The sequence below is a fragment of the Diadema antillarum genome, unplaced genomic scaffold (assembly GCF_040938485.1).
Source record: "Diadema antillarum isolate AM-2024a unplaced genomic scaffold, OU_Dant_1.0 seq00000618_RagTag, whole genome shotgun sequence".
Taxonomy (NCBI): domain Eukaryota; kingdom Metazoa; phylum Echinodermata; class Echinoidea; order Diadematoida; family Diadematidae; genus Diadema; species Diadema antillarum.
Window position 1 is genome coordinate 505,439 of NW_027271541.1, and position 23,006 is coordinate 528,444.

A 23,006-nucleotide genomic window follows, 5' to 3' on the forward strand; every position below is an offset into this window, starting at 1 on the left:
AACGTAGCCGTAAAAAAATCCTGACGTTTTCAAACATCAACACAGGGCAGATAAAGCGTAATCAGTCCAGCATTGTTTGGCGTTAGTCTGGAAGAGTCAGACTTCACTTTGAGAATCGGGGTACAGGGCACAGGAAGATTATTGTTTTGATTTGTTATTGAACATATGTTAATGCTATATTGTGTTAGCTGTGTTTTATATATTCACATCCTTGCTGTTTACAAAATTGCCATTTTTATGGTATCAATGGGTTTGCTACATTATATTGCATTGTGTTGGTCAGTGCAAAGCCAGTGGAAGCTATGTTTTTCATGCAGGGACTAATATTGCATTATTTTATTGTCTGTTTTCGTGTTAGCCCTCTTTCATACAATGTATATTCACATTCTCACTGATTATGTCTTCATATTGTAATCGGTTTGCTACATTATAATGCATTATACAATGGTACAGTGTGAAGCCAATATATGGAAGCTATATTTTCTGCACAGTGACTAATAAAGGCTCTTAATTTTTTTTTTTTTTTTAGATTGTATTTTTTGTTCAAACTTTCATCAGAATGAAAGAAGTGGATAAGATTTTCTCAATTGTTCAAGTAAATACTCACATGATGCTTAGCCTATCAGCAGGAATGACAAGAGGATATGTTGCATGTAGCCATTGCAATGAGAACGCTACAAGTAAAATTAATGAACGCTGTTGTGTCCAGCTAATCATAGTAGTATAATAGATCCACTCCCCAGGACCCCACCCTACCCCCCCCCCCAACCATACTGAGCTTGATGATATCTCGGTCCTTTCTCATTCGTTTTATCTGTGTCCTGTGGATTACGACACTGACGATTGTCAACGCAAGCGACTCCCGTTACTGCAAGGTCATCGAGACTGCCACACTCGCCTCTTTACAACAGACAACTGAACATTGTTAACCTGTTAAGGGCGAGTCCCGAGTATACCAGGGCAAGTGTCTATGGGAAATGCATGTTGTAGTTAAAATCAGCCCGTCCTCAACGGGTTAAAGACACTCAGTCGTGGCGAGTGGTTTGTGCGGCACGGAGACGAACGCAACACGCTGCCTCCCCCATTCTGTATCAAATGTAGTGACCCCCGAATGAGAATAGCGCTGGCTCAATGGGTCAGCGAAATTACGGTAGGCTACAAGAGAGCTCCCTGTGCTTATCTCCTAACCCAAAATGGCTGTCCCAGCGAGCCACGAGAGCTTCCGAATGGATGCACACTCTCAGTGCGCATGCGCATGAAGAGAGGCCAAAAGAGCCACGCGTCTTCTGGCATCTCTCCTCCAATCACCGCAGCTCGCGGTGACAATGTTTGTGTATGATGCGTACACACACACGCACACATACACACTTGTCTCAGTGGTAGCATTGTCCCACACGTTTATGGATATAGCACCGAGTGTGGCATTTGCGCAATTGCGTGGAAAACTTCGGTCGTTCGGAGTTTACGTACCATTAGGGATGGCGATCGGCTGCCTTTAACACTTTTAATGCCATTAGTCTGCTGATGATAATAATGATATGGACCTCTTTATCCAGGGTAGCCTATTCAGTGTTGCCAATACCACACGGCCCCTCCATTATTATTACCCTAGTGTTGCCATTATACCTATTTATACCGCTGGGTCGAGAGGGACGTGGTGGGTAAAAAATCTCGTCCAAGGATGCATAGTAGGCACTTGGCGGGATTTGAACTTGGAACCTCTGATTGAAAATCAGGAGTCTTATTCACTGTACCACAGTGCCCCCACAATATAGGTTAATACTGCTACAAATGGAAATAAGGTTAATGCTGGAAACAACATGAAAATTTGTTGTGGAAGTGACCCCCCCCCCCCAAAAAAAAAAAAAAAAAAAGAAAAGAAAGAAAGAAAAGAAAAGAAAACTAAATCACAGATGTAAAATTGGTCAAGACTTGAACAAAGCAGCAAAATGGTGAGATAAGCAAGAGATGAATAGTTCACTCTATGTGAAATCATGAGACGTCATCTTCTTTTGGCACCTCATTTGATTGGTCCCATTGATTAAATGTCACCAGGGGATACTGTGTAGACCAGTTTGTGAATGAAATATTTACTAATCAAAGATTTCAGAGCAAGCGTAGCTTCTCATTTTTATCCTCAACTCTTCCCAAGATATTGCAAAAATTTTGTTTCGAGATCCATCAAGATGTGTTGATTCTCTTGATTCTCATTCCAGGAGAAACATCTGTCCAGTATTTCATCTTCTTGTGTACAAAAAGGAGGTGTTTTCAAACTAATTACCTCACAGTCATGTGGTAGAGGTAGCCTCTTTATCATAGATTCTTATCTTCTTTGCTCTTTCATGAGTTTTTTTACATACTTCCTTCTCTTGTGATGTATACAGCTGACCAGTTTGAATAGCTTTGTGATTAAAAAAAGGACACAGTTCTAAAACCACTTCCTCAAAAGAACAACAACATGCCAGGTTTGTGGTGCTCGTAAATGAGTCTGAAGGGCATAGACTAGTGTTTTGTTGCTGATAAAGGTGGTTGGTCACATGTACAAGATAATTTTGGTCATGGTCGGAGATGCGTAGTTCTGCCATGAAAACACAACCTTAAATGCAAAGTGCATTGTCACATATAGAGCCGTGATATTGACCAAACCAGAATGAATAAAGTTTTGAGAAGCGAACATGAACTGAGAAAGTTGCGGGAATTTGGAATTCCACAAGTTTTTGCACAAACCAGTGATATTGGTCACAATTATTATGCAAATTAGATGAGATGATGATGTTATAGTTTTCCATGTCTTCCATTGACCCATACACAAATCTTCACCAAATTTCTGCTTTTTAACAATAATATCAATGACAATACCCAGCATTCTGTGCATTAATTGCGGTGTTTTCAAAACTGCTCAACGATGACTTAAAGTTTAATAGTAGAATACTGTAAACACGGACATTTTTATGGAACATTAATTGTTACATATTTTGTGCCACTTTCTGCTAGCGCAAGGTCTAAAATATTTTGATTGCACATTTTGAATGGGTTGACAATTGCACAGCACAAATTCAAGAACCCGCATAGCCCTATACATTTTCGAGCTGCTCAGCATGAAAAAGTAATCATGGGAAAATATCGACATTGATTTTACAGTATTGTTTTTTTCTCGTAGTACCAGTACACTGTATCTCTATTTCTAATCTGTGGTAGTCTTGTAATCACCCCAGTAATTTGCATATATGGGCTCGCAACCAATATCACTATTTCATTAAAATATGTTAAATTTTAGAATTCCATAGTGTTCTGTATTTAGGTAAAATATGTGAAAATTTTAAAATTCCATAGTGTTCTGTATTTAGGCCTATGTCAAATTATAACAAAATTGCTACCATTTTGGTGATTTTGACTTCACTGTATCAATTAAGGTCAAATTGAGTGTGATGTGGTGAATTAAAAGGCAATGTAATCCATTTATCCATTTGAACAGATGTAATGCCACTGGCAAATAATTCTACAATAAATATAGTATTATGTATTTACAGATTACTTCAGAGTGCAGGCTAAATTTGAGAGAGGTGCTGATATACATTTTGTGCCCTAATTTTGCTTAGAAGTTTGATCTTGAATGTGAGATTGCTGTTGATGGATGGATAGACGTGAAAAAGTAGAATTCAGCTTTGGACACACAAAGAGTCACCTTGACTTGACCTCGCTCACATGGGGGTCCAGTTCTTGGTTAGTTCCCAGGAGGAGGAGAAGGAGAACTAGCCAGTAAGAATGCTTTGTTAGTGTTGACATGCAGCGAAGCTCGTCCAGTAGGGAGATTCTCCCTGAGCGGCTGAAACAAGCGAGTGAAGAGCACTGATGATTGTGGTACCATAGTTGGGGACTTTCTTGGTTCAAGTTGGGTTGGTACTGTTGGTCTTCATTGCACCTCCTCCCTGGTTGCGTGCAATTCAACTTCTTTGTATTTCCAGCCTGGAGTTCTGTGATTTGTTGCTGAACGAGAGCTCAACTGAGCTGTTGTGGATTCTCTAAATTCCCTGAAGAGTTGTCGTCGCCATGTCCCAAGGACCAGCAGAAGATGGAGGCAAAGGAGGTGGGCTGAAAGTAAAATTTTGGTCATGTTTTGATCTCTGCTTATAACTCCTGAAAGATGTCAAAGGGAGGACTACATACTCAGTAGTCTATACACCTGTCTGTGTGTTTATGTCTGTGTGTGTTTATTGTGTGTCTCTTGTCTGTGTGTGTTTATTGTGTGTTTCTTGTCTGTGTGTGTGTGTTGTGTGTGCATTGTGTGTGTGCGTGTGCATGTTTTTACCTCCCTGTTTATTGTGTATGCCTTTTTGTGTGTGTATAGAATATAGCCAGCTGGAGTTCATCTCTATGGTGAACTAGGAATGCAGTCAGTCGCCTTTGTTTGGTGTCCATTTTCTGTATCCCCAGAGAGCAAATGATGGTCTTTATTCGAGTGATTGTGGTCGTTAACATAGATAAGACACATTATTTGCAGTTGTTCAGACTAGAAACAGGCTCTTTTTTCACAGACTGAGTTGAAGTAATAATCTTGCATTTTGATGAAATGCCCTCAGCTGTCTTATTACCATGGCAACTGAAATTTATGTCACAAAGACACTGTTATGTACAATTACATGGGTCTATAGCTCAATGGACTGTCTGTTATGTACTACAACAGTACTATGACAATTGCTCCCACTGAAGATATCAGACACTGGAATTTAGTACAAAAGTATTTTCAATATATTATAGCAGACTACATAACTGTACAAATTTCCCAGGGGGAAAACAAAACAAAAGAAAGATAGACAGAATAATGTCTTGTTATTAAGGCAGCCATGTTACTATCATACATACTTAAAAGCATTAGATTTCTGTACTGACAAGTTTATTTTGGTCGTAGGCCTTGTTGATTTATGCGGAGGCACAGCAAGCCATTCTGAAGCCACAGAAATTTCGGCACAGGAACCCACCCATCCAGAAAAAGGTACATCTGTTCATTTCGGGGTGCCCGACTGCCCCAGGTTAATGTACCCTTTCCTGTCCCCGGCATTCCGTATGCCGTATGTCTGCCGCTTCTTAAAGGTCGCAGGCACACACAATCTCGGTGACGTTCTGTCTGCAGATCACTGGAACAAATGAATGTACAAAGCTCAAATGATATATTATCCGAGAAGCCAGTCCCGATGAATAGTGGTGTTTATTCTCACTTTCATTTTGGAATGATCTCAGCTGCTACTGTGTTGTTGTTTTGAAAGGTAGTGCTTTCTGAGAAAAATTTCCACGATTTCAAGTGGCGATCTTTAACGCAGCTAATTTATAAATGTACATAGCGCTGCAGATCCGCCAGGCAATCCAAAGGTAAACAGAATTGCAAAATTTTGCATCACACATGTAGGTCTTTACTCATTCAAAACTGCTGGCATTGGAGGCAGGTATCTGGAACAATTGATGTTAGTGATTGTAGTTGTATTGTTTTGATTCTGTGTTTCCCGAACAGAAATTTATAGAATTTGTTCAGATTAGATTTCGACTACAAGTGTAATGACAGTTGAATGATGTGCTATTCACAGATGGTGTGTAGTCAGTTGTTCAATGTCAGGCAAAAATTTGTTGTAAGTGGCCTATATGTATTACCAATAATACCATGCAACAATGACGAATTTTGTGCTATGTTGCATCAGTGTTGCAAAGAAATTTACTCCAAAACTGCAGCGGTCAATCCAATGATTAAATTATTATTATTATTTTTTTTTTGGGGGGGGGGGGGCAAATGTAGTAATTTCAAAAATATCTTGTTTCACATTCTCCTGCCTTTGTAAAGTAGCTCTTTAAAAAATACCACACAGTAGATAGAAGCTGTTTCTGTGTGCACTTTATTTTTTTGTAATAGATCACAGAAATCTGAGAGGAATTTCTGTTCTATATTTACTGCGCAATCATTCATATCATGGAAGAGTTCAGCCCCCATGCCTTTCAAAGTTCATCTTCAGCTCCGACGAGGCACTTTATCAGCAACGTGAATTGAAGTCGTTTATAGTGTTTTAACCTGTTAAGCACCGCCTCGTCTCAAAACGTTACCGGATCCGCACACAGAGAGATAGTCATCAGTGGTCACAGACTTCCTATGGTATTCATGTTGTAGTTCTGTTTTGATATCAAATGTCGCAGCTCGGGAGTTGGATTGCATTTTACATTTATGAGCCAGGCAAAGTTTGTAAATCAGCAGCATGTAAAGCTTCAATGACATGAGTCACACACAAATCTGTATATATTTTTTAGTTTGGCTTTTTAGTTTCAACTTTAACCTTGCTCCCATGAAGGTTTTATTGTTGTTATTGTAATAATAATGATAATGATAATAATGATGATAATGACAATAATGACAATAATAATAGTAATAGTAGTAGTAGTAGTAGTAGTAATAATAATAATAATAATAATAATAATAATAATGATAATAATAATAATAATAGTTTATCATCATCATTATAATCATCATCATTATTTATTCAACCAAGAAACAATACTATACATCTGTACAGATACAATACAATTTATAAGAAATCTCATGTATATGAGAAAATGGCCCCTTTCTTTCTGCCATCGATTTACCAATGAGCTGGTTCGATCAAGTGAGCTACAAACATGTATGAATATCGTTGAAGAGTTAACCACCCTATATTCAAGGAGCCACTCCATGCTAAGATGTAGTAGCCACATAGTTGTCACTTCCTTTAAAATGCGGCTGGGAATCTCATGTGAGGCTGTATATGCACTCTCCTCCTCATTTTTTTCCCCTTCCCTCGTCAGGAAAGGGAGTGATTACGGAAATTAATCTGATATTTCCCCTCCGCAGCCGACAAAAACATGCAACATTTCGGCGAGACTCATTAGGACCACTGTGCCAGCAGTCTATCGCGATATAAACAGAAGGTGATCATGTGCTATAAGAATACATTGTGGATAATGTATATAATTGAAGAGGCCGAATTTTGTACAGTAGGGATCCATGCGTGACAATACTGTATGATGTATGCCCACTGTACTGTATCACGCTGTGTACTCCTGCTAGAGTTTGCTATAAAGCCACATAGGGTCTGATACAGGTACACATTCGTTACACATACATTAATTGCTGCATTCTATACATTGCACTGCGGTAAAATGTCGTTGTATTATTGTGGATATGAAATTGCCTTTAGTTATGAGGCAAAAGGCTCTGTGGTATGCCCCTAGTTTCTAAAGATTCACAGTTTATTTGTTACCATGACGTTTTCACAATTTGACCATGCCCACTGCGTAGGTCTAATCAGTGTACTGCAAACCTCCCAGCCTGTGTCAAGCTAGTAAAATGAATGGATGCTTGCTTATCAAATCAGAAGAATAAAGCCTTTGCCTATCTAAATGCTCATTATAGGATAGTAATACACAATGTATTTTACCAACTGTTATAATTTTTTGACTGCCCTTTCAGCGTGTACATATTCATGTAGAACATTTGTAAGCTTACATGTACGTTATTAAATTCTCTTTGTTGAAATACTAAAAGTCATATTTAAAGTACAATTATAGAAAGAATAAAAAGTAAATCTGTCACCAATCAAATCCATGAATTGTGCGTCCATGTCAAAATGCATTAGAGATTCATGCCGATTATCTTTGTCTCTCCAGGCAAAAATCACTCTTAATACTTTTTGGAAATGATTGCATTTCATCAAATACCTTGTTACAATTTCTCATTAGACTTCTTTCAATGGATAATTGATTTTTACTGAACAGTTATCCACCTTATGTGACATTGTCAAAAGTATGACCATATTGTATGAAAAAAAGAATTAAATTAAAAAAAAAAATTAAATTGTTTTTGCCATTAAAGGTACCCATAGAAAGTAAGAATGGTGTAAACACTGTCAGTTAACAGTTAACCTGACAGTACATATGGATATTGCTGCATAACTTTGATTTTGAGTCCCGATAAAGCACAATTTTTATACAGGTCATTACAATCGTATTTTTGTTGAAGCCAAATTGGTGTGTTGATGTTAGTAATGTGTGTCTCATGACAATATTTTACCGCTAGATTGTTTTGATAAACTTTGATCAGAAATTGTGATGGGAATAATAGAAATGATAGTTTAGTGAAGATTAATATTATCATACAAGTGTAATTGTGTCATCACTATTTTGAAAAGAGACTCAGTTCTGATACAGTGTATCTTGCATACCACCACATAATGAGTGTAGGAGATCAGAGACTCCAACCCAAAGCACCTTCTGATCTGGAGATTCTCCCGCCTGAAACCCCTAGCAAGCGGGAGACTCCAACTTGATGTGCGACAAGCGTACATCATGAGCGCGAAGTTCTTGCGGCTGGGGTCCAGGGCTCTCGTGCTATCTCAGGCTTATTTTTCAACATACGATGACATTAAGTAAGAAATCATCTCAAGCGGGAGACACAGAGCCAGGATGGGAGAAATCAAATCTCAAGCGGGAGAACGGGAGATTTTGCAAAAATGGGCTTTCGGCGGGAGATCTCCTGTCGAAAGTGGGAGAGTTGGAGTCTCTGGGAGATGCATTCAGGTAGGAGCATGTATCTCATCATGTGGCTTAATCTTGTTCACTTCCTAGCACCTCTTTTTCATATCCACAAGGAAAACGCACAATTTCTGATCATGCCAGAATCTGACCCGCAGATGACCCTGTGAGATAGTGACTCTCAAAAATAATCATCAAGATCAAGAGATGATATTGCCATACAGTCATGTTTTCATGGAAAAGCACCTGCATACACATACAGTATACCTGTTGTCCCCCCCCCCCCCTTAGCACTGTGATTGACATTTTCTATTGTTAGCTCAGTTTTTAGGCCATTGATTACAGACACACCAATGCCATTCTATTCATTATTAGTCTCATTCATGCAGACCCTGAATAAGAGTTTTTCAATGTTGATGTTGAATGCTGGGCTTCTGTAAATATTGACATCCAGCATGGGAAGAAAACATGCGGAGGTTGATTTATTGTGCACAAGTTAATGGCAAGTCTTAGCAAGACATGAAACATAAGAGGTCGTTAGGGGAAATTATTTCCTAAACATGGTTTGTAAGGATCTGGTGTATAGACTAATGAGGCTAGACCAGAGTGGGTGTGGAATCTTGACAATGGAGTATGTAAATTCTCTGAATTTTCGACACCCCTGATGAGTCACCCAGGTGAACAATAGGAGAAAACGGAGCATGTCCCCCTTTCAGCGAGATTAGCCCTGTTCGCAAGTTGGCTGGGATTGGGGAAAAAATCACACACAAGAATTCAACAAGTGCCTACTTAGCATACCTGTGTGTGTGTGTGTGGGAGGGATGTTCACACGTGGAATTTGTGTTGGTGGCTATTCGTCATTAGTTACGTTCAGACGGGAGCCCTTAACCTCGAAGTTAGGAAACTTCGAGGTTAGAGCTTGTAGTTAGGGACCGTGAAGACGCACTCGTAGTTAGCAAACCTCGAGGTTTGCTCGATGTTTCGAGCCACGAGAAATCTTATGGTTAGCGCTCTAACCACGAGCCGCGGGGGGTCCCCACTCGTAGTTAAGCACCGTGTGGACACAAAAAACAACGAACTCGAAGTTAAGAGTGACCTCGCCGTAAACTCCAGCCCCCCACAATTTCCCTCTGCTTCCGGGTCAACCTCCCAAACGTACACCACAAATACACTACACGTGAAAAACATATGACGCACGACACAACAACATCATCTTTTCTTCCCATGCGCTTGATCTCTGAAACTGAACATGTCGAACTCGCTACTGTATTCTATATTCTTCTCCGACGCTAAAAAAGAAATGTTTTCGACGAATATCTTCATCAAGGCATAAAGTCATCAGTGCAGTGCTATCTCTGCATATCATGACAGAGAAAAAGAGTACCTGTAAGCGAGTCCGACAGGGTTGGACTAAAGAATAAATAGACACCTTGTTAGCAATGTGGGCTTAAACTTCCGGTTTTGTGGTTTTAACATCGAGTGGGACCCACTCGTAGTTACGGGGGGCAGAAGCTTAACCTCGATGTTTCGTAACCTCGAGGTTACGATTCGTCGTGTGGACACACGTCGTAGTTAGGGGGCAAGAGCTAAACCTCGAGGTTTCCTAACCTCGAGGTTAGGGCCTACCGTCTGAACGTAACTAATATCACATGTGTGTGTGTGTGTGTATGTGTGTGTGTGTGTTTGGGTTTGGGTGTTTGGCTGTGGGTGAATGTTATTAAATGTGTTTGTTTGCTTGTTAATGTTACTATGTGTGTTTGGTTTATTTTTGGCAACAGGTGCAACGATCCTTTGTGAAACGCATTGTGATTGTTTACCAGCAGTCTGTAATAATTTAGTTTGTACCGACCTCAATGGCACTCATGGTTGGGAGTCCAAATTGCATTCTTTGATGTAGAAAATTGAAACCCCATCAGACAGTATTTTGATGGGAAGTTGGCAGATGAAATTGATAGCTTGACTGATTCAAATTCATCTATCAAAACTTCTGCCAGATAGACCAGCATTCATAGTAAGTCAGTGGCCGTATACACTATAAAAGCTGAATTGCCTCCTGTACCATTCTAACAATAATTAGTTTCATTCAGGATTGAGATTAGGTCGGAAGCGGAAGATGATCGCATCTTTAGAGGACATACTGACATTGCCATAATTCACTGTGGTTTTGTTACACAATTTCTGTTGTGTATGCTTGCAAGCCAGAACACCCACATCAAATTGTATTCAAATGAGTCTTGTTGAATTTCACTTTATCTGATGGTGTCGGGGTTTTTTAACTTGCGTGCTTAAACTTTGCGGGAGTGCAATCTTTCTATTGTTTTTGTTTAAATTCTGTGTGTGGCATCTTTAAAAAATGGTTAATGATCCAAATGTATATGTAGCCTTAAATGATAGCATCTTTCCAGTACATAATGATATGTACATGTAATAAGTAAACCTAATGTTCTACTAGTATTTGATATTCTACTAACATATCTACAACTGTAATATTCTACTTTAATACAAAATGGCTCTCATTGTGCTTATTTCAACTCTCTTCATACCATTCAGACTAAAGTTGGCAGACTTTGTTTGTTTGTTTATTTTTTCTCTATGAACTGCCTGCATACAACAGTATCTAGTTTTAACTACAGTGTATCTATAATGTGTTGATAGTATAGATTTAAATGCTATATATGCGTGTAGCAGGAAGTTAACATCACTCAAACCCAGGTATATGATACCACATGTATTCATTTGATCTTTTCATTTATTTTCTTCATTTAAATATTGACTTAATAATTGATTGAACTATCATATCATTTGAATACAACAGGTTTTGTTAGTTTGGTCGTGTAGTTTTCTTTCGTGTAGTGGAGGATTCTTTTTACCAGAGGTGTTCTAGTCAGTGCCGGGAGCAATGATTCTACCAGAGGGCGCTGCTTTAAAATCATGTGATAATGATACGATGGAATAAAACAAAACAAGGATGACAAGTCAAACTGATAATCAACAGCAGCATTGCAACATCAGTGTTTGTTTTTGACCTAATTTGGATGATTATCAACCAAGGGACTACCACCACACCAGAAAAAGAAAGCTAATCCGGGATGTTTTTTTTTTCTTTCAAGTCGTCAGCATGATGTATCACAAAAGGTGGCATGAAACGGGAAGTATCCTTCACAAATAGGTTCTCCTATGAAATGGAAGCTCTTCCCTCCAACTGACTGTCGCAGGAAGAAGGCAGCTAGGTGGTAAACTATATCCTGCCTTTCTTAGGTAAAGAACGCCATATGGGATCTCTATGTACAATCCAGAGTAAAGGATACTCCATTGCTCTAGAAAGAATATTGCCATATATCTTATTTTCCTATTCAAGTTCTTTATCAGTTCATTGAGGTTGTTCTCTTTTTCACAGCAGTAGGAATTATCAGTTCAAAGAGTGTTGCTGTCTTCGATTATGTTTTCATCAAAATGAAGTAAGGATGTTGAAAGACAGTACCAAGTGACAGTAGTTACTGATAGTTTTGACTGCATTGATGGGTAACTCAGTACACTCTTGGCACTGGCTGTGATTAGAAACAAAAGATATATGGTTTGATGAATGACATGGATATATTTTCTTCTATTGATGTTACGTCTGCTCTCTGAGAAAAGAGTGTTCGTGCAATTTATGCATGCTGTATATCAGCGATTTTGTGTGTCCCATAGAATGTAGTGCGCACAGTATACATGTAATTAATCGTGGAATGTGTCACATACGAGAACAAGACAGCTGGGTGTATTATCAGATATCTACAACCTAGCATCCCTCCCCCCCCCCCCCACCCACCACCACCTCTTAGGAGCTCAGTTCTCTCTGGAGGCTGGAGCTACAAACACACTGGGAGCAGAACTGCGGGAGTCTTCCATAGAATCGTCCTGCCTTCCTCAACCCGCCTCGGAAATGACCTTTGGAATATGGATACCGTCATCTCCAAAAGAGAAAGAAGACACGTCTTTCAAAAAACTGATATACAGCGAATGTAAACAAAAATGTCAGCCAGAGACTGGCACAAATGTAGTGCGAGGAAGAACTTGTGTATATTGGCAGTCCTTCACTGCGATCTTCATAGTGTGATCATGATGAATTCCTGGAAATGCCAATTCTTGTGGGCTGTTCATGTAGAAAACAACATTCTAAATAAAAAAATGTGCCATACATCTCCTGCGTCGTGTAGTATTAAACAGATATAGAAAAAATTACAGTGACGCACATTCTCTTTAACTACTTTGTCTGATTTCAGATACATACAGGTAGCCATGATTTTCCATGTGTTGAAAAAAGCAATTTACGCTTGCTGTTAGAGTTGGGTAGGAAAAAGAAATAAAGGAGGAGTAGAGAGAGAAAAAAACCAACAACAGACAGACAGACAGACAGACAGAGAGGGAGAGAGATGCAGAGGAAGGAAGTATCAGATTCCTCCTGGATAAGCGGTGAAGACAGATTGGTAGCAAATAATTATGTCAGCTAGCGAGGTCCTTCAGCAGATCTCACCTTCTGGCAGAGGGTGCTCTTTGAGTGCCTGTAAAGACACACATTTCATAATTTGTAAACATTCCTTCTTGAGAATCAATGGAGGGGAGTTTTTATGCCTCTGCCCAAAAAGGCAGAAAGGTGCTGGAGGCATCTTTTCTTTGTGAGACATTGTATGACTGATGGTGATGACGATGACGATGACGATGACGATGACGATGACGATGACGATGACGATGACGATGACGATGATGATGTTGATGGTGATGATGATGATGAGCATGATGATCATGATGGTGATGGTGATGATGATGATGATGATGATGATGGTGATGGTGATGATGATACTGGTGATGCAGATGGCGATGATAGCGATGATGGTGATGATGATTATGATCATGATGATGATGAAGATAATGAAAAATACATTATCATTCAGCAGGGATTTTATTCATTGTCCTCTTGCTCTTCTGTTTTTGTGTTTGTTCATTTACTGTTTTTAGCTGGTATTGGTTTTCTAATGGAGAATGATGGGGGATGCATTGTATAGGGCCTATGTAGTCCTTTTTGTCTGTCAGTCCACATATCTCATGGCTATCATGTGAAGGAAGTGAACGGAGGGGGGGGGGGGTGGTGGGTATAAAAAGGACCAAAAGAAACCTTCTACAAAGGATATTGTGCCAAGTTTTCAGGGAAACCAGGAAAATTATCGTGGCGGAGATAGAATACAAGGTAAAGTTTGGGTAAATAGGTCAGAAGGAAGAGGGGATTGAGGATGTGTGTTATTGACAGAGGGGTTTTGTGACAGTTTCTGTCAATGTTTCATGTTTGCCTTTGTCTTTAAAGTTCAGCTTGTGTTTGAGGTACAGTTTAAAAGAAAAGTAAGCAGCTGTACAAGTACAGGAAGGCCTGCATGCATTCAGTAGTGTATGTCTGGTGACCATAAATTGCCCTCATGCATAATATTTCTTGATAGACTGAGAGTTTCTATCTAGTATTCATGGATTCTAAATGCATGATATCTGGTGTATAGTTGCGTGCGATTCCATGAAACTCAAATAAATGATGATGATGATGATGCCTGAATATTTTAACCCAAATTTTTGATCATTGGTTTTGCTGCTCCTGAAGTTTTGATGAGATAAAACTGCAGTGTAGTCTTATCACCTCTCGGGAAAAGACAGTGCAGTGCAGTGTAGACAGTAGCCGCATCAAGTCCGTCTCCTTCATTTAGTAAGTGTGTGGGTCTGGTGCCAAGACTAAGCCAGTTGGTGTCAACTTCATGCCAATAACGTACTGCCATCATTGAGCATCAGGCCAAATGGAATTTCATGTTTGCGTGATCTGAGGTGTGGGCGAAACAGCTATCGGTGCGGTTGTGGGCTGGGCATGCCCCCATCCCTGGGTTACCGGGTGGTGATGAATTACGCTGCGATGATAGGGATGAGAACAGTGCACGTAAAGCTAAACGCAGCTCTGGCTTGTCCAGTAAGTGTTTAATTTGTCTCGGCTCATTAGCTCGCGATGCACAGCAGTTGTTAAGTCTCGCAAATGCTTTGAAATGAAACGTGCCTCCCATTATGGTTACGCGGAAATAACTTACCCTCCCCCTCAGCAGTATGGAGCGAGGGAAGGAGGATTGCGGTAGTGTACGTGACATGAAAGACGCCCTCTGTTTTTGATAGAGAAAAATAGTTATGCTTAACCTGGATAATAGGCTAACTGCTCGAGATATGCATGTGCTCGTTCAACGTGAGGACTTTTCAGCACAGTAAGATTCATATTAAGAAAAGAGGAATAATTGGTCGTTCATTTCTTGCTGCACGCATTCTACTGGCAGACCGAAAAGGTTAATTGGCTATAGGCTGTCTCACCGACATACACATTATTTAAAGGGCCCACACTAAGTCACTGAAAGCCATAGAAAAGGATAGATAATGAATCAGCAAAGAAAAGGAGTAGACAACACAGTAATATGGAGTCAGAGTTTAAAATGTATCCCTATAGATGCGCATTGACCTATACTTAGGTGTGTGTCATATGCAGTTCTGGCAAAATGTGACCTTCCAAACTGTATGCCTAGAAGAATATGGTTTACCAAAGGAAAAAGTTGTGTGTGATATATACACATGCACCATCAGTTTAAGTTTTTGGTAAATCTAGCGAATGAAAAGATATTAAGTTCAGTGTAAGTGTCAGTTTACAAAAAGTATGAAGAGAATTATTGCAGTATTCAGCCAAATGTGGACTAAAAGGTCCGAATTCAAGAAGGTGGTACAAGCTTTGTCCATGGTTTAAACCATGGACAAAGACCGTAGTTTTGTATGGGGCGCCAAGTGTCGCATGGCCTATTTCATTACAAAATCAGTGATTTCGTTAACGAAATGACCATTTCATTGTTATGAAATCAGTCATTTCATCGACGAAATTACCATTTTATTAACGAAATGATCATTTCGTTAACGAAATGACTGATTTTGTAACGAAATAGGCCATGTGACACTTGGCGCCCCACACAAAACTACGGTCTTTGTCCATTGTTTAAAGGACAAGTTCACCTTTATAAACATAAGGATTGAGAGAATGTAGCAACGTTAGTAGAACACATCATTGAAAGTTTGAGGAAAATCAGACCATCGGTTCAAAAGTTATGAATTTTTGAAGTTTTTGTGCAGTACCCGCTGGATGAGAAGACTACTGCAACGCATGAATAACTTAGATGTCACATGCGTACAACAATATAAGGAAAATATAAAGAGAATTTCACAAAATTCCATCTTTTGAAAAAAGTACACATTCCCCTGACTCCTTACCGACAAATGTTATGGGTAATATTATTCCCCCTGCCTTTAGAAAGAGGCAAGTCAAGTGCTCTTTTATTATGCGAAAAAAGTGAAAATATGTTGAATTTTCTTTTACATTTTCTTTATACTGTTGTACGCATATGACTCACAAGCTGAAGTAGTCTCCTCATCCAGCGGTTCCAACACAAAAATTTAAAAAATTCATAACTTTTGCATCGATTGTCCGATTTTCCTCAAACTTTCACTGATGTGTTCTACTGATATTGTTGCATTTTCTCAATCCTTATGTTTATGAAGGTGAACTTGTCCTTTAAACCATGGACAAAGATTGTACCACCTTTGTGAATTCAGGCCAAAAAGTCTGCCATTCTGTACATGCTTATTTTAGCAATGTAAACTCACCCTCTGGATTTGGTTCATTACTGCAATGAGCCTCTGCCCAGCATCATTTCAAATGCATGGGATAACAGAGTATAGATTAAAGTACGTCAAGGCCAACTTCTATATTTCTCAATGCAAATGGGTAATGGGAATTAGGATGCATACGTTGTAGAATGGCTGGCTGTGTTTGGAAGGTATCCTGCCTGCACTGTGCATTGGTGAGGTGCACATGATAGAATTGCAAACAATACTTGAGTTGCCATGGCATCGGAAACAGAACCGTATAGTCTCGTCACAGTGCCATTGCCAGAGCAGCCAAGGCACAAAGGTAATTCCTGATGGAGTATCAATGGGTCATAGAGAAAGAAATCCAACAAAGGGTTTAATTAATTTGCACTCGGGGACTTTGTAAATGAACTTTAATATCCTCATACAGAAAATGTTCACCGTCGGCTTTATGTACATTGTAGTAGGGTTCCTGAAAACAAGAATAAATCAGGAGACAACACTGTGTGTAGTTTAAATACATAAATATTTCACAATTATTGAAATTGTTTTAAAAAGTAGCTACAATCTTCTATTACTGTGTAATGCCATTTTTTTTCAAACAATGTTAATAAGATTGCTGAAATTTGATGTAATTGTAAAGCATGCCATGCAGAGAATACAAATGTTGTAGATCATATCAAATCATATATTCAGTTATTGATCATCAGGTGCTATACATCTGATGTTTGATATTGTCTCTTTTATTTGTCTTTAACATTGAAAGAAAAGAGCATCGTACAGCTATGTGTTAGGGAGAATAGAGGTTGCACAGTACATGCTGAAGGGAATGATGTATTTGTCTTGAGATTGAAATGCTTTCATGATCAGAAATTACATGAGGCTCAGCTGTGAGCCATTAAAAAAAAAAGAAAAAAAAAGTTTGCAGTCACAGCGCTATAGATAGCCAAGGTCGGCTGAGGAGCAATGCTTTGCCCGAGTAGAGACTAATTCGGGTGAGTCTGATTTAGTTTTCCTGGCACTAATTGTCTAATCGGTCTCGCAGGCTAATTAATTTCAGCTGCTGCTGCTGCACATACCTCCGATGTCTTCTTTGCTGGTCTAGCTTTCCTTCGTTTCAGAATCTGTTGAATATTTTGTTGCAGTCCATACTTGCTTCCCCTTCTCCCCCACCCCCCCTTCCCCATTTGGCAAGTGTTGCCGCTTCTTTCTTTCATACCCCCTCTGCATTGTGAGTTAATCTTCTTGACAAACCAACCTTTCCAGGTTGATGACTTGATTGCCATATGGTTTTGGTTTTTGAATTTACCTCATTCATTGTCACACTTAAAATCAGTACAGAAGAGAAAAGATTAATTAGCCCACATGTTTGTGGCGTAGATATTGACAAGGCTTTGCTATTGGTATTTTTCTTTTCTCTTTTAATTGTAATTTGCATTTGTGTACATCATTTATATGCTGATTTACACATGATACCAACTGTTTGTTTTATTGGCAAATTCAGGTCAATATATTTTCTACAGATTGCAATCTGGCAATTGCAGTGATATGAATTGGAATGAACTTGCTGTAGCTGTGTGTAAAGTGTATATGAACATTTTTAGTATTTTCTTACTTTCAATTTCTGGATTTGATACGGTTGAGTAGAATGATGCAATAGCCTTACCAGAAAGTTGGAAATGCAAAAGAAAAAAAAAATACAAAAATACAAAAATACAAAAATAACAAAATGAAGATTTGCAAGTGTAAAGATACAAAGTAGACACACTGTACTTGTGCAAACATTCCTCTATCAAATACAGTATGCACCTTTCCAGCCATTGTGAATTGTTCTTGCGTCTCGATTGGAAACAGCATAGCATGTGTGTTGTGTAGGAATGAAAGAAATTCAAGTGTAAATTCTTTAATGATGCTACAAATGGCACTCCATAGAGCTACAAACCATTATTATAGTCTAGACAGTGGTTGGGGTTAGACCACACTAGAAGGACAGACTGCATGCCATTGTCACAGACATACATGTTTCAAGAATGTCAGCATTTTTAGCATATTTTGTAAATGACAGTCTTTTCTGTAACTGTGCCCACTTGACACCTGTTGCTATGGAGTTTTCTGTATACAATGTGTCTGTCAAAATTTAAATTTTTTTTCGATGGACAGTGATTGTAGAAAGGCTTATAATATCCAGCTTTGTTGCCTTTTTGCCTACAAGTGTGAAAACTGTGAAAGTACGGGAAATTAATGTTCATTTAAGAGGGCAAGTAATATTTTTAATCTGCCTAGATGATGTGACTGAAATTGTGGTCCAGAAAGAATTATAGTGGCAACTTCTCTTCGTTTGTGGTGTGGTGTGTTACCTGCCTGACCTCTGACCCTTGATCTATGATGAAGAGGAGAAACATCAGAACTGTTATGAAATTATTATTTTTTTTTAAACTTGTCTTTTTTCCTTACCAGACTGTGTAGCAGGATACGGTCTAAAGATGGATTGATTATACATAATATTATGTTCAAATATATGCATTTGTGATGTTAAACAGTGATAATGAAAATAAACATGTATGCAATAAGGCACCAACATCAATCGCAGTATGTGGGACTATTGAACTCAATTGCTCTGTGTTCAGACAAAATGCTGTCAAACATTTTGACATCTTCTCATTCTTACTATTGTAAAAAAAACAAAAACAAAAAAACTTGAATACATGTTGTAGGGAAAATATTGAGAATTCATGTAGTGTGCATTATTACATCTGATTGTCAAAATGCAATTTTATAAGAGCAAGGACAAGCCATTTCTCATCTGCGATTTCCCCAGATTTTTATTCAGAAGCGTGAATGGCATTTTTCAAGGAAAGCGCCCTAGATTTCAAAGTGTAAAGCAGCCATACCTTTAACTCGACCCTCACTTATGTGTCCAAGCATGCATTCAGAGATGTCTGACTCACCAGGAACACACCTTTACCACGTACGTCTCTGGCTTCACAGAGGTGTGCATAAAATTTGAATTCGCAGCAGACCAGTCATATGCACGTTTTTTTCTATACTCTCTTTCTCTATATATGTCTCCCTCTCCCTCTTTATCTGTGTATTATGAATATCTCTCTTTCTGTGACTCTGTCTTGATCTCCTTCTATTGGTCTCTTTCTATGTCTCCCTATCTGTCTGTCTTTCTATATTTATCTCTGTCTCGATCTCTTTCTATCCATCTTTTTCTACATGTACAGTTATGTCTCTCTATCTACCTATCTCTCACCATCTCTTTCTATTCTCTCTCTCTCTCTTACTTTGTCTGTCTATATCAATCTATATCTCAGTATGTCTCTTCATCTTTTTGTTATCTCTATTTGATATATTCCATTTCTGTTTCTCTTATCTCTTTCTTCGTCTATGTTTTTCATAAAATTTCCGTAATCTCTATTGGTTTTATTTCATAAACATAAGGCATGGTGAATGTTTCCACCCATGCTATAGTGTAAAATTTCTGATGCAGGTTCATAGGAATAAAGATTTCAACATTTCTCCCTATGTACAGTGTAGGTCAGCAGCTAAATGTGTTCAAAATTCATTGAATGTTTATGTCATACTGTCCTGATGAATGGAACAAACCACAGTATAAACTCATTAACCTTTCCTGAACTGGCAACAACAAATGTTATCGAGATGAACACAAGGAGATGAATTGACTAGCTCATGAGACAGTGATAAGGTCTGGAAGCTTTAAAATCCATGCGTCGACCACAGTACTAATGCAGTCTCTAATAGCTTCATGCATAATTCCTTCACATTAAGAGGTTTTAGCCTGAAGCATCAATGTATTTTCATACTGTGCATCATGAAACGTCTGTGAATTTGCATGCATAAAGCCAGCTGACCACACATTGGTATCAAAGCAGTATCCATTATGCTCGCTACAGTCAATGCTACATTGTATGTCTGCAGGTATGGTTGCTTTGCATGTACTTATAAGTACATTAGTCATTGCTTGGCTGTCCAACTCTTGAAAAGAAGAAAAAGACAATCTCATCAATTGGTGAGATATTTCAAGTACTCTGAGAAAACAGGAAGAAACAAGAGGAACATGCCATGAAGCCACAATTTTGTAAATTGCAAGGAAAAATACCAAATTGACCTAGGCAGCTTGTGGAGCCACTAAAATACTGAAGATGAGGTCATTGATTGTTCACATTCCATGATGAATCTGGAAATCGGTCTCAAAACTGTGCAAGTCTCGGTGCTTTCCACGGATGGACTTTTGATGCAAGAGTGGCGGACATTTAGAGGGAAATGATGAAAATAAGAAATTGGGAAAAATTTGTAGGAGATTCCTGAAAATGATTGGAGGAATAATGAAATGAGAAGTTGAGATATCACATGTTGCGTGATGCATGCAGAAGTTGGAGCAGTCAAGAATCATTGCAGAGCACTGCTTTTTCTTGGATTTGTGTTCAGTTTTGTAATACCGTAAAGTTCCGTGTATAAGACGCACTATTTTTTCGTCGGAAAACGTTAAAAATCGGGGGTGCGTCGTATACACGGGTACAGTCGAATCGAGGAAAAAAATCCGTCATGTACACCCAATTTTATAAGGCCAACTTGGGGCCATGTATGCCCATCGACGTTTGGAAGGTAAGCAATCACTAGAACTTACGGATAAAAGAGCGATCTTTCAATCTGGACACCCACAAAAGCTGCAAATACGAGATACACTTACATCGGCCTTGTGCAGTAACGATGTATCAATCTGGCCATAGACAACAGCTGTAACAGCACTGCTGTATGCTACCGATGTCAGTCTACCAAGCTACCAACAGCCAACCTAGTAGCTGGAATACGCGATGTACAGGTATCATTACTAAATTACCGATACTGTAAAACTTATCAATGTACTAGTATCAATATGACCATAGACAAAAGCTGTATTACGGAGTAGGATCGACACTATGTCACCGTTAATATGAACGATGTGTGAAGTATGCATGCATATCCATGTCGTTCGTTTGCTCTTCATTTCAAGAGTGCGAGACCAGCTAGGATAGCATAGCTACACCGTGCTGTAGCTAGCTAGTAGCAAGCCTTTGGCAAAGGCAGCAGCTGCAGAGAGGCTTTTGCAATGGACTCGCGTGCACACAGCGATCGGATCGAAGCGCGCTAACCCGTTGCGCGCTGTGTGTGCAAGTCCATTGCTCTCTGTGTGCGTGTGCTGAAATTATAGCGAGCTGCCTTTTGCAAAAGGCTAGCACTGTGCATACAAGCATGGTACAATAGACACACATGTTACTGTTAAACAGTGCATGAGTGTAATTACCGTACGCACCGTACGTCTTGCCGTATGATCCCTCTGCTACACTTGTTGATGTTTTTCTTATTTTTCGTGATGAACCTTCCAGTCTGACATGCGTCAATATGCGAGACACCCTCTGCTATGTATGACAGCAAAGATCGTACTGTATACTCATGAGTACGATATGCATGACACATGTACCACGATTGAAAGGCGAAACAATAGCAAGTGAGTACCGGGACAAGTCTCGCATTTTGCGTCTTCCATATTTTGTTGATACCCGATGAATACCGTTAAAGGAAAATATAAAAGGAAACGAAAAATAGAGCAAATACATGATGCATTCTAGGGAAATATTGAGCTGAAATGATATGTATGACACACGCAATATTTGCGTGGACATTTTCGTGTGTTTTTTTTTTTTTAAATTTTAGGTCCGAAATTAGGGGTGCGTCTTATATACGGGTGCGTCTTATACACGGAACTTTACGGTAATCTCTTCCATCACAAAATTTCTCAAGTTTAGAGTGAACAGCAAATGACACTTACAGATATTTCTTTCATCACAAATGGAATCTTGAGTGAATTTCAGATGGCATTCAAAGATTTGAATTGCAACAACTAGACAGAGAGGTATTGAAAAGGTATAGCAGACTTTTGCTCCATGGTTCAAAATGGTGAAGGAAAATGAAAGAGTGAGAAAGATAGAGAAGAAGGAGGATGAGGAAGAGATTAAGAGGAAGAGGAAGAAGCAGAAGAAGAAAGAGAAGTAGAGGAAGAAGAAGAGGAGGGAGGAGAAATTAGATATTTGTCGTATGTGATTCCTGTCATGTTGAATGGTGTTGAATGATGAATGCAAACAGTCAGATAGATGGTGGTATACCTGGCATTGACCAGACACTAGGTAGATGCTCCGGTTGGCATCGTCTTACTGCGATCGTCAATTATCATAAATCAATTCAATTAGCCTCAGGTGTCAGCCCTGATGCGGATGACTAACGTTCCCCGAGCCCGGACCGGAAAATCGATGTGTGGGGACAAGCACATTCGGAGACATTTTCCTTTTAGCGTGCGTGATTTCAGAGCTCATCTTCCAGTCAGGGAATGTGCCGAGTGCAAATATGCACCCTTTGGCCCCGTCTCTCAAGGTCTGAGAGATCTCAAACACCGATCACGGAGTCTGATCTGGGAGTCCAATCTCGCACTTCAGAATAGATGGTCAAGAGATAGTGTCCAGCTGCTTGTTGATATTGCTCAAGATTTCCTTGGCCTCTGGTTTGCCAAATCTTACATCTCTCCCATTCTCACCTTTCTTTAATATTCCATGCCCAATCTGTGTGAAAGTTTTACCTTTCTACATGCTTTATTTCGTTCTATTCTGGTGTAGTCAACTGGAATCGTGAAATGACATTTCACTTACAATGATAGAAAGAAAAGTAGAAAAATAAAAGGGTTTTGTCATTCAAGGGGTGTAACCTGCTTTGTCTTTGAT

The 23,006-nt window shown here is 39.2% G+C and overlaps 1 protein-coding gene across 1 annotated transcript in view; it reads left to right on the forward strand.

Moving 5' to 3' along the window:
* Positions 1-23,006, forward strand: part of LOC139736001 (disco-interacting protein 2 homolog C-like) — a 149,799-nt gene that overhangs the window by 26,386 nt on the left and 100,407 nt on the right. The gene's annotated exons all lie outside the window — the stretch shown is intronic.